Source organism: Lacerta agilis, chromosome 3 (genome assembly GCF_009819535.1).
Source record: "Lacerta agilis isolate rLacAgi1 chromosome 3, rLacAgi1.pri, whole genome shotgun sequence".
Taxonomy (NCBI): domain Eukaryota; kingdom Metazoa; phylum Chordata; class Lepidosauria; order Squamata; family Lacertidae; genus Lacerta; species Lacerta agilis.
In genome coordinates this window covers 63,021,333-63,034,150 of record NC_046314.1, presented here as the reverse complement: position 1 = coordinate 63,034,150, position 12,818 = coordinate 63,021,333, and positions in this window count along the sequence as shown.

Sequence of the window (12,818 nt, the reverse complement as noted above, 5' to 3'; positions counted from 1 at the left end):
TGTTAAGAAAGAGGCATGTCTAGCATGGCGTAAAACACAATAGTAATGTAACATGCTGGCTGGCCTGAAGCCTGAACATCTCCAGTAAGACCTACTGGTATCTGTTTGAGTTGGATTTTGTAGGTTAAGGTTAGGTCACAGGTGGGGGGGGTGTTATATATTAAATGAAATTGTAGTTTGGTACACTTTTATCCTGTTTTAATGAGGATTTTTATGACACTTTTTTCCACACAGCTTTAGGCTTTTGAAGGGGAGGGCCTTAAATGTGCATAAATAAATCTATACGGAACAGAGATTGATTCTAGGGCTTGATGACCATTTCTGAAGCAGATTCCAGGAACTGCCACCAATAAGTAACAGCTAGCAGCAAAACCTAAATGGAGGACCTGTTCAAGTCAGGGATCAATCTAGTATGTCTTAGTAGAATATAATTACAAAACGACTACATGATACCAGGAAAATTGCCACAGGGAATATTTTACTAATGATAAATAGCAATCTTAATAGTGGTGGTGATGTCTGGAGATGGTGTTAATAATATTGATCAGTCTGCACTCCTTTAACACAACAGTGCAAAGACATTAATATTCCATTTCATACATCCCAGGGCTGGAGCTGGAAACATGTTTTTGGTAAGTTCTTGGCTTCCACTAGTCCCAGACATGTGGTTACTTAGTGATGAGGGGAAAGCACTCTGCACATGCTCAAAAGTGTTCTTATAAAAAATGTTTTCTTATCACACATTCCAGGGACATACATGGGAAATAAAATTGGGTCTCAAACCAAACCCTGCATTACCTTTTCATCCATGTCTCTCATCTCCCTTACCCCAGTAACTGCAGTACTGAGAACTCTATTGTGTCTTTGACAGATTTTTGCCAAATACATTTGTATTAACCTTTGCAATATGAGTGGGTAAATGTGATTTCTTCTTCCGGCAGTTGGTCTGAGTTTAGCAACCAGTGACAGTAAACGATGATACTACACCTGTGAATAATGCATTATTAAAGGAGAAAGAGCCTTCAATGAAAGGTGACACCACCAATTCTTTCACTTGGCAGAAAAGGGGAAAAGCTAATTGAACATATGACATTGCTTTATACTGAGTCAGCCTGCCGGTTCATGTTAGTCCACTGCAATTCACTCTGACTGGCAGCAGCTCTCAAAGGTCTTAAGAAGAGGTATCTCCCAGCCCTCCAGACAATATTATAAACCGAAGATGGCAGAGACTGAATCTCAGACTTTATGGCTACAGAGCAGGTCCTCTAACACCGGCTGCAGCTCTTTTCAACTAATTCCTTGCAAAATTAGTTGGACTGCTTCTAGTAAGATGTACTGAACTACTGACACAATCAGATCGACTGGATCTCCAATCTGATTGGGGTCAAATCTATTTTAAAATAAAGTATGACCAGAATAATAAATTGATATCTGGTGTATTATTATTAATTGGATTTATTACCCGCCTTCAACAATAAAAAATAAAAGATTAAAATCAGTTTAAACAATTTACAATTAGAAGAGTAAGATGGGCCCTACCATATATACCGTAATCTCAGGGGTCAAACGCCAGAGGAAAGTGCTGCGTCTTCAGCATATGATCACTGGCGAACGAAGCCGCTTGGCCACCCAGGGGCGGGGTGTCACTCTGTAGTGCGTATGTGCAGCGTCGCTAAGCACGATGCATTCGTCGCTCCGTACAACGTATGCATGCTCCGTACGATGCATGTGTCTCTACAAATGATGCATGCATCACTACATATGATGCATGTGTCATATGTAGCAATGCTGCGCATGGACATTACAGAGCGGTGGAGCGAGCAAGCCATGGAGTGAGGCTGCCTTGCTCCATGCCTTGCTCATGGGGTTTGCCGCGGAGCCGCTCCGTAGCGTGCATGCACAGTGTTGCTACGTAGGGACGTGTGTGCGTGCTCGCTATGGAATGGGCGGAGGCAAGGGGCGGGCCAGGGAGGGGCGTCAGCGGCTGATGCCCCTCCCTGGCCCTCCCGTTGCTTCCACCCCAGCTAGAAAAAAGGAAAGTGCACGCAGAGCAGGTTTGCGAGAAAGCTGTCGGAGCGTGCTTTCTACCAGGCAGCGGGGCTCAGCTTGGGCGTCGTGGGGGCGAGCGCCGAGTGTCACCCCCCCCCCAGGGTGGCAACCAGGGCGGACCACTCCCAATGCACCCCCTTACTCCGCCCCTGAATATGATGAAAGCTATACAATGAAGGTGTCAGATGAGCCTCCGTGCAGAGGGAGTTCCACAGCTTAGGAGCTGCCACAGAAAATATAAAAAGGCATTAAGGGAGTATTGGATAAATTCATGGAACAGAAAGTTGTCAATAGCTACTGACCTTCAACTGCTATGCTCCACCTCCATGGTCAGAGGCAGTAATGTTTCTGAATACCCGTTGCTAAAATCCACAGGAGAAGAGAGTGCTCATGTGCTCAGGTCCTGCTTGCAGGATTTCCACAGGCACCTGGTTGGCCACTGTGGCCTGATGTAGCAACCTCTTTGTATGTTCTTAATATGTTACTGCAATTGTTGTCAAACAACATTCGTTGGAACCCTGAAGTTCCAAAGATCCTGTGATACAAAGATCTGTAATGGAAGATAAATTGCCGAAAAGATAATATGCCTGTTATCACCAAATATCTCCAGCCAATGTGTAACTGGATTGTTTTGTTTCCATGGCAGGCACTGAATACCAAATTGCACAATATGGTGGCTATAGTGTATAATGCTTAATTTTCATGGAGTGCAATTCTGTGTATGTTTACTCAGAAGGAAGTCCTCAACAGTCTCCTCTTAGTTCCTCTCTGTCCTCAAGCTCAGAAGAAGCTAACGTTTGCCTCCACTATAACCTATTTCTCATAAGGTCACAACACATGACGTCACAACGCATGCGTCAGGACAGACTTTCCATCCCGCCAGCACTGCTGCTCCAATGGCGACTGAGTGACCCGCCAAGCAATCAGCGGCTCCTGGGGCTTCCCCGTCCCTGTTGCTTTAAAGCAGCACGGATGGGGCAGCCCCACGAGCTGCCGGCAGGGCAGGGCTGGCCCAAGTGTCACCCCCCCTCCCCTGGAACCCGGGGCGGACCGCCCCCCTCGCGACGCCCGTACAAGTTATAGAGAAAAAGGAATTAATAGGAATTAATACAAAATTAGATACAATATTTGAAAATAAAGCAACTTACATGATTTAATTTAAAGTAACTGGATATAATTTGCTTATGAAATAGTAAGCAGCATTGACAAAGGAATCAAAGTGAATAACATTACTCCCAATTCCATCCAGCCCATCTAGTTGCGGAACAAATCTAAGTGCCCTAGCATATTAGATCAATAAAAATTCATAGCTACTAATCATCCAGCCATAGGCTAGGCCTCCTGGTCCTCAGCATGAGCAAATTCCATGAAGCAAGGCATTTGGCAGGCAACAACTAATAAAAAAACAAAACCATACAACACATAGACCCTGCAAGGAAAAGACCCACTTTAAAAAGAAAGGAAACCATGTACACCTTTTGAATCAATCAGCAACATAACTATGGAGCATTATCCTTCTACTGAGTTTTCCAGTAAATGTCTCATTCAAATAGGTGGATCCACATAAAATGTAGACCAGGAGTGGTGGTGGTGGTGGGGAGATAAGCAACTGGAACCCCTGCTGCGTCAGCCACTCCTCACTTCCAGCATTCTTTTGCCAAAACATTCTACGCTTTCACTTTTGTTTTGACATCAGGATGGGGGAAGTATGAGAGATACATACTATTGGAATTTATTTTTCTTGGGTTGAAGTGGTTCTTGGCCCCCAAAAAGTTCCCCACCCTTGTAGTGCTAGCTATGGGACCAATGTTAGCTGAGGAAGTGCCCTCTTAGCTGAGGAAGTGCCCTATCTCTCTCTCTCTCTCTCTCTCTCTCACACACACACACACACACACACACACACTTCCATTTTGATGTTATGTCACCAAACAGGCTGTTTCTGCCGTTAATGGGGACCAACAACATTTTGGAATTACCAAGATTTGCCCCACTGAAGCAAATGGGAGCTGCACATTCATTTCAGTGGGGCTTACTCAGGACAACTTTGCAGTGGATATACAGTAAGTGCCTGGTGTCCATGGAAAATTCCATAAGGGAAACAACAGAGTCGAGACAGTCTGGTCTCCTAACTAGACAGCCACAAGGTAAAAATGAAAAGCCTGTGGTTGTAGACCGTGAAACAGAGAGAGATCATTCTGTCATTGTTAAAATTAGACTCTAATGGATGAAACATTAAGACCAACGTTTCAGATAAAGCAGCACACTTTGTTAATAAGGATGACATTTAATAATGAGGATACTGCTAGGAAAATTAGAAGTAATATAGAAGCAGCATTAAGAAATAAGATTGCTTGAAGCTCCCTATTAATTTTGATGAGCAAAGGCAGGCATTCAGAGCAAAAGAAGCCATCATGTTTGTTCACCTCAGAACTGTAAAACCCACCATTTACAAGGGACAGGTGGTGGTTGGCTGAAAAAAATACAGGATGTCCTGATCAGCTACTTACAAGCTGGAATACTTACAGCCCAGTCCTGTGCATGTCAGCGTACTGTTTTAAATAGGGAACATTCCCTAGCTATGATTGCCGGCTGGTGTATGGTTACCAGATTTTTTTCAATGAATCCGGGGACACTTATTTTTATTTTTTATTTTTTTTTAAGCTGAGTAGCAACAGGGAATCAGTAGTGGGGATGGCGAGGCAAAAGACCCTGGGCCCAAGCACACATGCATATTGTATAAAGGTACAAAGCCCTTCTTTTGCACCCTGTGAAACATAAATGCGCAGAGTTTTTAAAAAACTGGGCAACAGCATGCCGCACACCTGTGGCTCCCGAGCCTTCCCCAATCTCCTGCCCCCTTCCCCCTTTGTTTTGACAGATTGGGGGAGGCTCAGGAGTCGTGGGCAGGTGTCTGTTGCCCAGGAGGGGCGCAAGGCGCAGGGTTTCTCTGCCAGGCAAGGTGCAAAACCCTTCTTTCGCACCCTGTGAAACATACCCTGTGGGCAACGGCCACCAGCCCACAGCTCCTGAACCTCCCCCGATCAGTCAAAACAAAGGGGGAAGGAGATCTGTACCGCCGGAAGTCCCCGGTTCCCCTTCGGCAGTGGCGGAGGCAGCAGCAGTCAGTAGACTTCCGGTGAGGAAAGATGGTGGGCATCACGGTAGCGAGCAGCTCCTGAAGCCAGCCAGAGCCAACTGCGCGACCAGGCTGGCTCCAGGCTGCTGAGGCTGCCGCTGCCACATTTCCCGGGGACAGATTTGCAAATCTGGGGACATTCTGGGGACGGAATTTGTCTGGGGACAGATTTGCAAATCCGGAGACTGTCCCCAGGAACCGGGGACGTCTGGTAACCCTAGGTTAGTGGCATTGTTGATGCCAGAGTCTCATAAGAGGCCTTTATAAACATTCTGATACACTTCAGCGTATGTCCTGAAATGATTAGGTGATTCCGGTGTGAAATCAGCAGCTCCATCTCTATTCTCTTCCTGCTAAGCATTCTCCATGGCTAATCTCATTTTTAAAAATACTTGATTGGAAAATCACTTCCCCTCTTTCTTTGAAGTGGCCACAAAGTGCACATTTGGAAGACGGCAGGGAAGAAGCTTTTAAGATCGACTACCAGTGTCCTCAGGCCCGAGTCAGTCAAAAGAGGTTTCCCATCTGGTCCCCCAGCATAGTTTCTGATCCCGAACCCTCTTCACTTTATTTTGTATCTAAGCAACTGTCTCTTAAGCCAAGATGGAGACAAAGGCCTCTTATGCATCCCACCACACTGAAACCAAATGTCCTCAGGGTGGTTAAACAAACAGATAAGGATGGTGGAAAGAAATCTAGTATAAAACAACATATTAAAAAAAAAAACATGGCAAAAAAGGGATGCAGCCCAATTAAGGATGTGATGTTACGGCCCTTGGGAGAATGCTTTGCAGATCTGTGAGGGGGAGCATGAGGTCTGATCATGGACCTCCTCACTGCAGTCACTGTCTCCCCTCTGCCACTGATGCTCCAATGACAGGCCAGGGGGGAAAATGTGAGTCACCCTCTGCTGGGTCCATTCTTTTCCCAACACGTCCACAAAATTGGAGGGATGGGCAGAGTAGAAATAGCAAATAAATGTTAACTGTCTAAATTACTTAAATTAATATGTTTAATCAGCATATTTGTATAGATTTGAATCTGGATAAAAATGATATTTCTGAAGAAAGAAGCATGTTGTCTCTGTCCGATGTGTCAGAGCAGCCACAAGCACAGTATTCCTGCTCTGGGAGAAGATAGAAAGTGGGCTTCTAGATGGTAGCTGAATATTACAAAACAGAGGTGGAGGCCCTTTTGCAGCATGAGAGCCACATTCCCTGTCACATCATTCTGCGTGTTGTGACATAGAATTACGTGGAGCAGTGATCAGATCATCAAGATCCAGTTGGGCTGCCTGTACACCTCCAAGTGTCTTGCATGTGTTGTTGACTGGTGAGCACTGGTTGTTCCTGTGGTTGTTATGTGTGTGTTGTTGTTTTTTAAAACATTTTGCCTCTGCCAGGTTGAGAATATTTTGGATTCAGTGGAAATACCACAGGCACGATGGCAGTGTTTCTCCCCACCCCCATGCAATTACGCATATAAAATTGCTCTGTTAATCTCCTTGCAGTTGTGGTAGTTCCCAAAATCTTGGAAGGAAACCTGTGATAAACATTGCCCAAGTGTCAGAACCAATGCTTCCAATTTGCTCATTAAATCAAAGGGTTAACACACTTCTCTTGAAAGACAGCAAGGCTCAAGGGCACCAGGAAAATCAATATTACCAGAGCCTATGAGACTTTAATTGTCCATCACGGCTGTGCTGTTTTTAAAACCTTTTTGCATTATTGATTTCTCACCTTCTTCCCATAAAAATAAAAGATTTCCACATCTTTATAAATGAGACAAAATACACTTGCTTAGAGGGATGCATACAGATGCTGTCATGAGAGTCGATATATTCCCCCCCCCCCTTTAAGTTTTCATTGTTGCCTTGTAGGGGAAATAGGTGTGAAATAGATGTGGCCATTTCTGATCCAAACTTGAGAGAAGTCCAGAAGGATTTTCTATGGCTAGGAAGCGAGGCTCCACCATAACACTCTATTGCCATTACATTCTGTCTCTTCTTCTAATGTACTTTAATATCCCATCACTTCAGTCGTATCCTTGACAAGCATTCAGGCTTTGTAAATAAAATATTGAGCATTCATAGAATCACAGAATCATAAGAGTTGTAGAGTTGAAAATGCAGCACAACCGCTTCCTCTCACTGCATTGCAAGTCCCATTTTTACATTGCTGTATGTACCTGATTTGTTTTCCCACCCCTGCAGCCCCCCTGAACTTCTATTCAATGAAGCTGCCATCTGCACATGTGCAGACGGCTGAAATGTACACACCTCAGCTTAACCACAGCATACATTTTCAAATCAGATGGAAGCTGGTTTGAGGAGAAACACATAAAGCAGGAGTGTTTCTCAATAAGCTACTGCATAATGTTATAAGTTTGTGGGGTGCATGGACTCCCTTTCTAATTCCGGGGTGCTAGACATTGAATTTAGCATGTTAAAATATAAGCCATATTAAAAATATAAACTGGGCTGGTTTCCGGATGAAGTAATTGCCTGAAAAGATGGGCCATGAAGACAGCACAAAAAACTGGGCTGAGGCCTATTAAGGAAGCCATCAACAAGGCAAAGGCTCTCTGTCGGACACAGATGGGTGGAGCCCCTCTCAGGGCTCTGGTAGAGAGCCAAAGACAATGCAGAGTTGGAAGGGGGAGTTTCAGAATTGCAGTGGGCTGATGTAAGCAAGAGGGAAATAGTTACGCTTTGGGGAAGCAGTTTGCAAGTTGGAGAAAAGGCGGGGGGGTCACAGCACAATGTGGGCTGACAGTTTGAATCCAAACCAATCCATGGGAGAGACAAGGCCCTCCTGGAGTTTAAAGCTGGAACCCCCACCCCCCACTCAGGTTGTATATATGTATAAACAAACCATATATCATAAAGACACCACATTCTCCACTGGACCTCATTGTCCAAAAAGAAACATAGAGCCTAGTAAGCATGCCTGGTACCCCTAGATTCTCACACCGCTCAGAGATTGGGCTGGCATGTAACAACGCGTATGAATTGTGGCTTAAATCAGCAGCAGTGGGAGCACATTGTAGCCAGAGTAAATGGTAATGTGTACATAACTTTGATCAGCTTTTTTGATCCACTTGTGGCCTGCCCCAGGCACCTCACCGCAGCAAACTGGACTCTTAATTTTACCTCACAGCAGGTAAGGACTGAGGGTGGGTGACAGGTCTAGGAATGAAGGATGCCACCCCTGCATCTCTCCCCATGGTTCCTGGGTTATGAAGGAATCACAACCATTTTCTGGGTTGTGACCTGGCAGCCTGCCTGCAGCACCAGGGAATATGTTTCTGCAGAATGAAAATCTATTCGTATTTGTGCTTGTTTCTTGTTTGTGCTTCTCCAGCAGTTTTTGTGCAGCTGTGAAATTCTTTGCCAGGTTAATGTGAACCTGGCTGACTGTTACAAGCATAATCAAGATCCTGGAAAAGTCATCTGAGTACAATGTACCCTCTTGTTTGGTGTGTGGTTGTTATCTGACCAGAAATGGAGTTGCATTAATAGATAGTGTACCCTTCAGGTAGATTGGACTATCTTGTTTTAAGATCGAACACTGAAAAAAATAGGTAAGTAGATGGATGGATGGATTTCAAATCTGTCTGTCTGTCTGTCTGTCTTCAGCTGCAGAAAAAAATGGAAACAAAATGTACACACAGCTGTACACCTCCCCAATGGGGCTCCTATGACTTTAACATGGGGGGATTAGACTTTACCCACCACTGCATCTTTCTGCTGGCAAAAAGTTTCACTGGTTGAACTTTCACCTATCATGCCATTTTTAGGGGCATGGGGTCAAGGAGAGGGCTTGGCTAGAATCTCTCTCCCTGGAATGTTTCTGCTTACCAGAAACATTACATGAAGATTAAAAAAGAATGGTATGTCCACTTTTGAAGTGTAGAAGTGTTCGTTCTACCATTTTGGACTCTATCACCTCATTCTGCTGCTTGTGCAGATCTGGCCTAATCAGCATGCAAAGGTGGAGGAGAGCCTTGGAAATAAGGGCTTGGTATCTGAAGCCAAAGTAGCATTGCAAAAGGCGACCAGCTGAATCTTTCACAATATTCTTTCTCAGTTGTGCAGACAAACCCTTGTTTGCACCCTTTCTTGAGTCTGATCACCATAACAAAGTTAGTTTCTCATTGGGAGTTCTTAACGGGACAATTTCTATTTCAAACCAGTCCTTGGCATACATTGATTGGTTGTGTTATCTGCTCTGAGATTTCAGGATGTGGCAGAATGAAATAGATAAGGTCCAATCAGCTGATTTTGAGATTATTATGTGTTTACTGATAAACTGTCTGGCTTCAACAAGGTGAAAAATGAATTAACTGGTGATAAATTTATTCATTGAAACTTTTCATTGAAAAAATGCTATTTTGATTTTTTCTTAAGCTTAAGAAATTAAAATAAAAGTTACAACCCATTGTCTAGGGTAATAAAAGTTACCGTTATCATATTCATTTACTTTGTAAATGTGGCTTCTTTATGTGTTGCGAGTTTAATTGATCATTTGTGTTACCAAGTGACTGGCTCTTGTGCCTTTAATAGTAACTTAATCTGTAGAAATCAGCCTGTAAAGCATTGCCATTGTTTGGAGATAAGCATTTTAATCTGATAATGTCTGCAGATTGAACACTGGGGCTGGTGAAAAAGAAAGAGAGAGAGAGAGAGAGAGAGAGAAAGAAAGAAAGAAAGAAAGAGTGAGTTGGTGACTCTTATCAGCTTGAACCACGATTTTAAGCAAACCACTTTGATATCACAGAACTTTTTCACATGTGAGGCTCATATAAACTTTCACTTAAATCTGTCTCTTTGCATAAATCTGTAGCGTACAGCTTGATTTATCTTCCATAATCACCCCTAAATTAACAACATGGAACAAACAACATAACCCATATTACATTTAAACAGTTTTATGAATTTAAAGATGCACTGGGGATCTACTACCTAGAACAGAATTGCTGTTTGTTTGTTTGTTAAATTTGTATACCGCCCTTCATCTGAATATCACAAAGCAATACATAACATAAAAACACAAAATGAGAAGACAAAAAACATAATTAAACAAGAACAAAAACAAGCCAAAAATCCCCCCTCCCACAAACACATTTGTATTACGGCCAGCAGTGAAGAAAGACTGCTGGTTTTTAAGGAAACAATTGTATCTCATCAGCTAGCTACATACACATATTATGTAGGAATTCCACCTCCCACCTGCACTTTGCTTCTGCCTGGCCAAAACTGCTAGCAGCTGAAAACTTCTGGAAGATTTAACACCCAGCAACAAAACCTATTGGGAGTCTTGCTCTTGCCTGAAGATACAGACAGCAGAACAGAACAAGATGGAGCATGAATGTAGAAAAACCCTCCCTATCTGGAAGCAAAAAAATCAGGATTTGAATGTGGATAAAGGGAAATATAGGCTGCCAAAGGAAAGACTCTAAACAAATAAGTAAGGGGACTTTTTATTATTGGACCAGCCACAGTTAATGAAAATATTGTTATAGGATTGGGAGGCTAGTCTGGATGTCATCTTTGGATCCCCTGACGTTTAATAACAGTAAGACGGGATTCTGCAGAGGAAGAGGCTGCTTAAGTGGTTAAGTATCTCTTTTTGCATGACCAAAGAGTGCAGGTAACAAGTTGCTAAAGAAACAACTAGATGAAGATGTTGAAGCGGACAGGCCTCACTCCGCTGCCTGGGCTGGGAATCAATGTCATTGGTGAGCATAAGAATGGACCTCAGCTAGTCTGGAACTAGAGTTTCTAAGACACAGAGACCTGACTTGCTTTCTGTGCTGAAAACAAAGTATGACTTTGCCCACTGCCCTAGAATACTAATGGGGGAACAAGATCTATTGGAGTATTGATGCTGAAGGTCCTTCCATCCAATGTTCAGCCTGTCTACATGTGCAAATAAAACCATGTATCACAAATATCCATCTCCAGTGACCTTCTCAGTGGTAGAGCATCTTCTTGTCTGCAGAAAGTCCTTGGTTCAATCTCTGGCATCTCCAGGTGGGAATGTCCCCAGTCTGAAATCCCAGAGAGCCACTGCCAGTCTGTAGACAATACTGAGCTAAATGGATCCATGGTCTGACTCTGCTCCTAAGGAAACCAAGCCCAAAGTATGTGCTGGAAACCCAAAATCTCTCATTGCTTGGAGTCTGGGGTGCCTGTAGCAGTATCTAAAAGGAAATTGTTGTCTCCTACCTTCATTTTCTTTGGCAGGGCTATCTTTGCACCAGGGTGCCTCCAGATGTTCATATGATTCAGTCCCGTCTACTTTTTGAGAAGTGCTTCAGGGAAGGTCTATCTTCCTTGCCCTTCTCTTATTTTCTGGGATTTTAACCTAGTATCTCTCTTGCTTCAGCATCTTTCCTTCTCACTCTCTTCTGTCCTTTTCCTCATGAGAATAAATACTATAAACCCGCCGGCAGGGTTTTGTAATTGTTAATTTTATTTTATTATACTGTATTGTCTTCCATGCGTGTGAGAAATAACCATAATAAGTATTCATCAGCTATTTATTATTAATAGCTACTTCTCAGTTACATGCAGTGCAAGAATGGGGCATGAGGCCCCAATTTTATGGCCCTTCGAGATGACAATCCTTTTCCTTTGTTTCAATATCATGAGCAGCCATGGGGATAGGAGTAGAAAACAGCAGATCTCCTCTCTGTCACACCTTCTGCCCTGATGGTGTGGTCCAAAGGATACTCCCTGAAAAAGAGGGAGACATGGCTTCAAATCTTGTTCATAGTAGATGATGTCACTTCTTAGCCTCAATATTTGTCCATGATAAATATTTTCAGTACAGCTCATAACTGGCAAGCATGATCATCTGCAGCTTTGGAACAACTGTTTTGTATGGCAGAATCCCAGAGGTGAGTCGAGAACCAAGCACACTGAAGAAATCCCACAAGCTCAAAGCAAAAAGCCTCTAATATGATGTGACACATCAGCAGTCAAGAGTGTGGCATTTGTAGCTGTGCACAGGGTAAATGTCTTGTTCTGGTACAGTTAGTTGTGTGACATACCGGTATTATGCAGTTGTGCTACACCAACACATGGTGACCAAGGTCTTTCCCTTTGACATGGAAGAATGGATTTTCACTTTAACATACATTATTTTTATTAGCCAAGGACACAATTCATATCTTTCTGAGAAATATATCCCACAATTAGGGGTGGGAGGGTGGTATGTTCACTATACTTTGCTTCAAATTCTGACTTTCTCAGCACAGATCAGGTATCCATTTTTATCCTGGGTGACTTACAGGCAGGGATGGGGGAGAAATTCAATTCGGCTGAATTCAGAGTTTCAGAAGCAACATGCAAACTAAAAGGCAGCCATCCTTTGAAACTCACACTTCTTTGAGTTTTGCAATGCAGGTCTCCAGCCAAGTAATGCATAAAAAGTATACACTAAGCTAAAGCGTGCCTATAAATGCATAATTTGGTGAGATTAACCTACAAATACACATTATACTGGGAGGAAATTGCTTGCAAAAAATATGTACATTAGGGAAAATTTGCACTAAAATTCTGATAAACATTGCAAACTGATGTGGAAATGTGGAGAACTCAAGACTGAAAAGGTGAGAAACTGAGAAA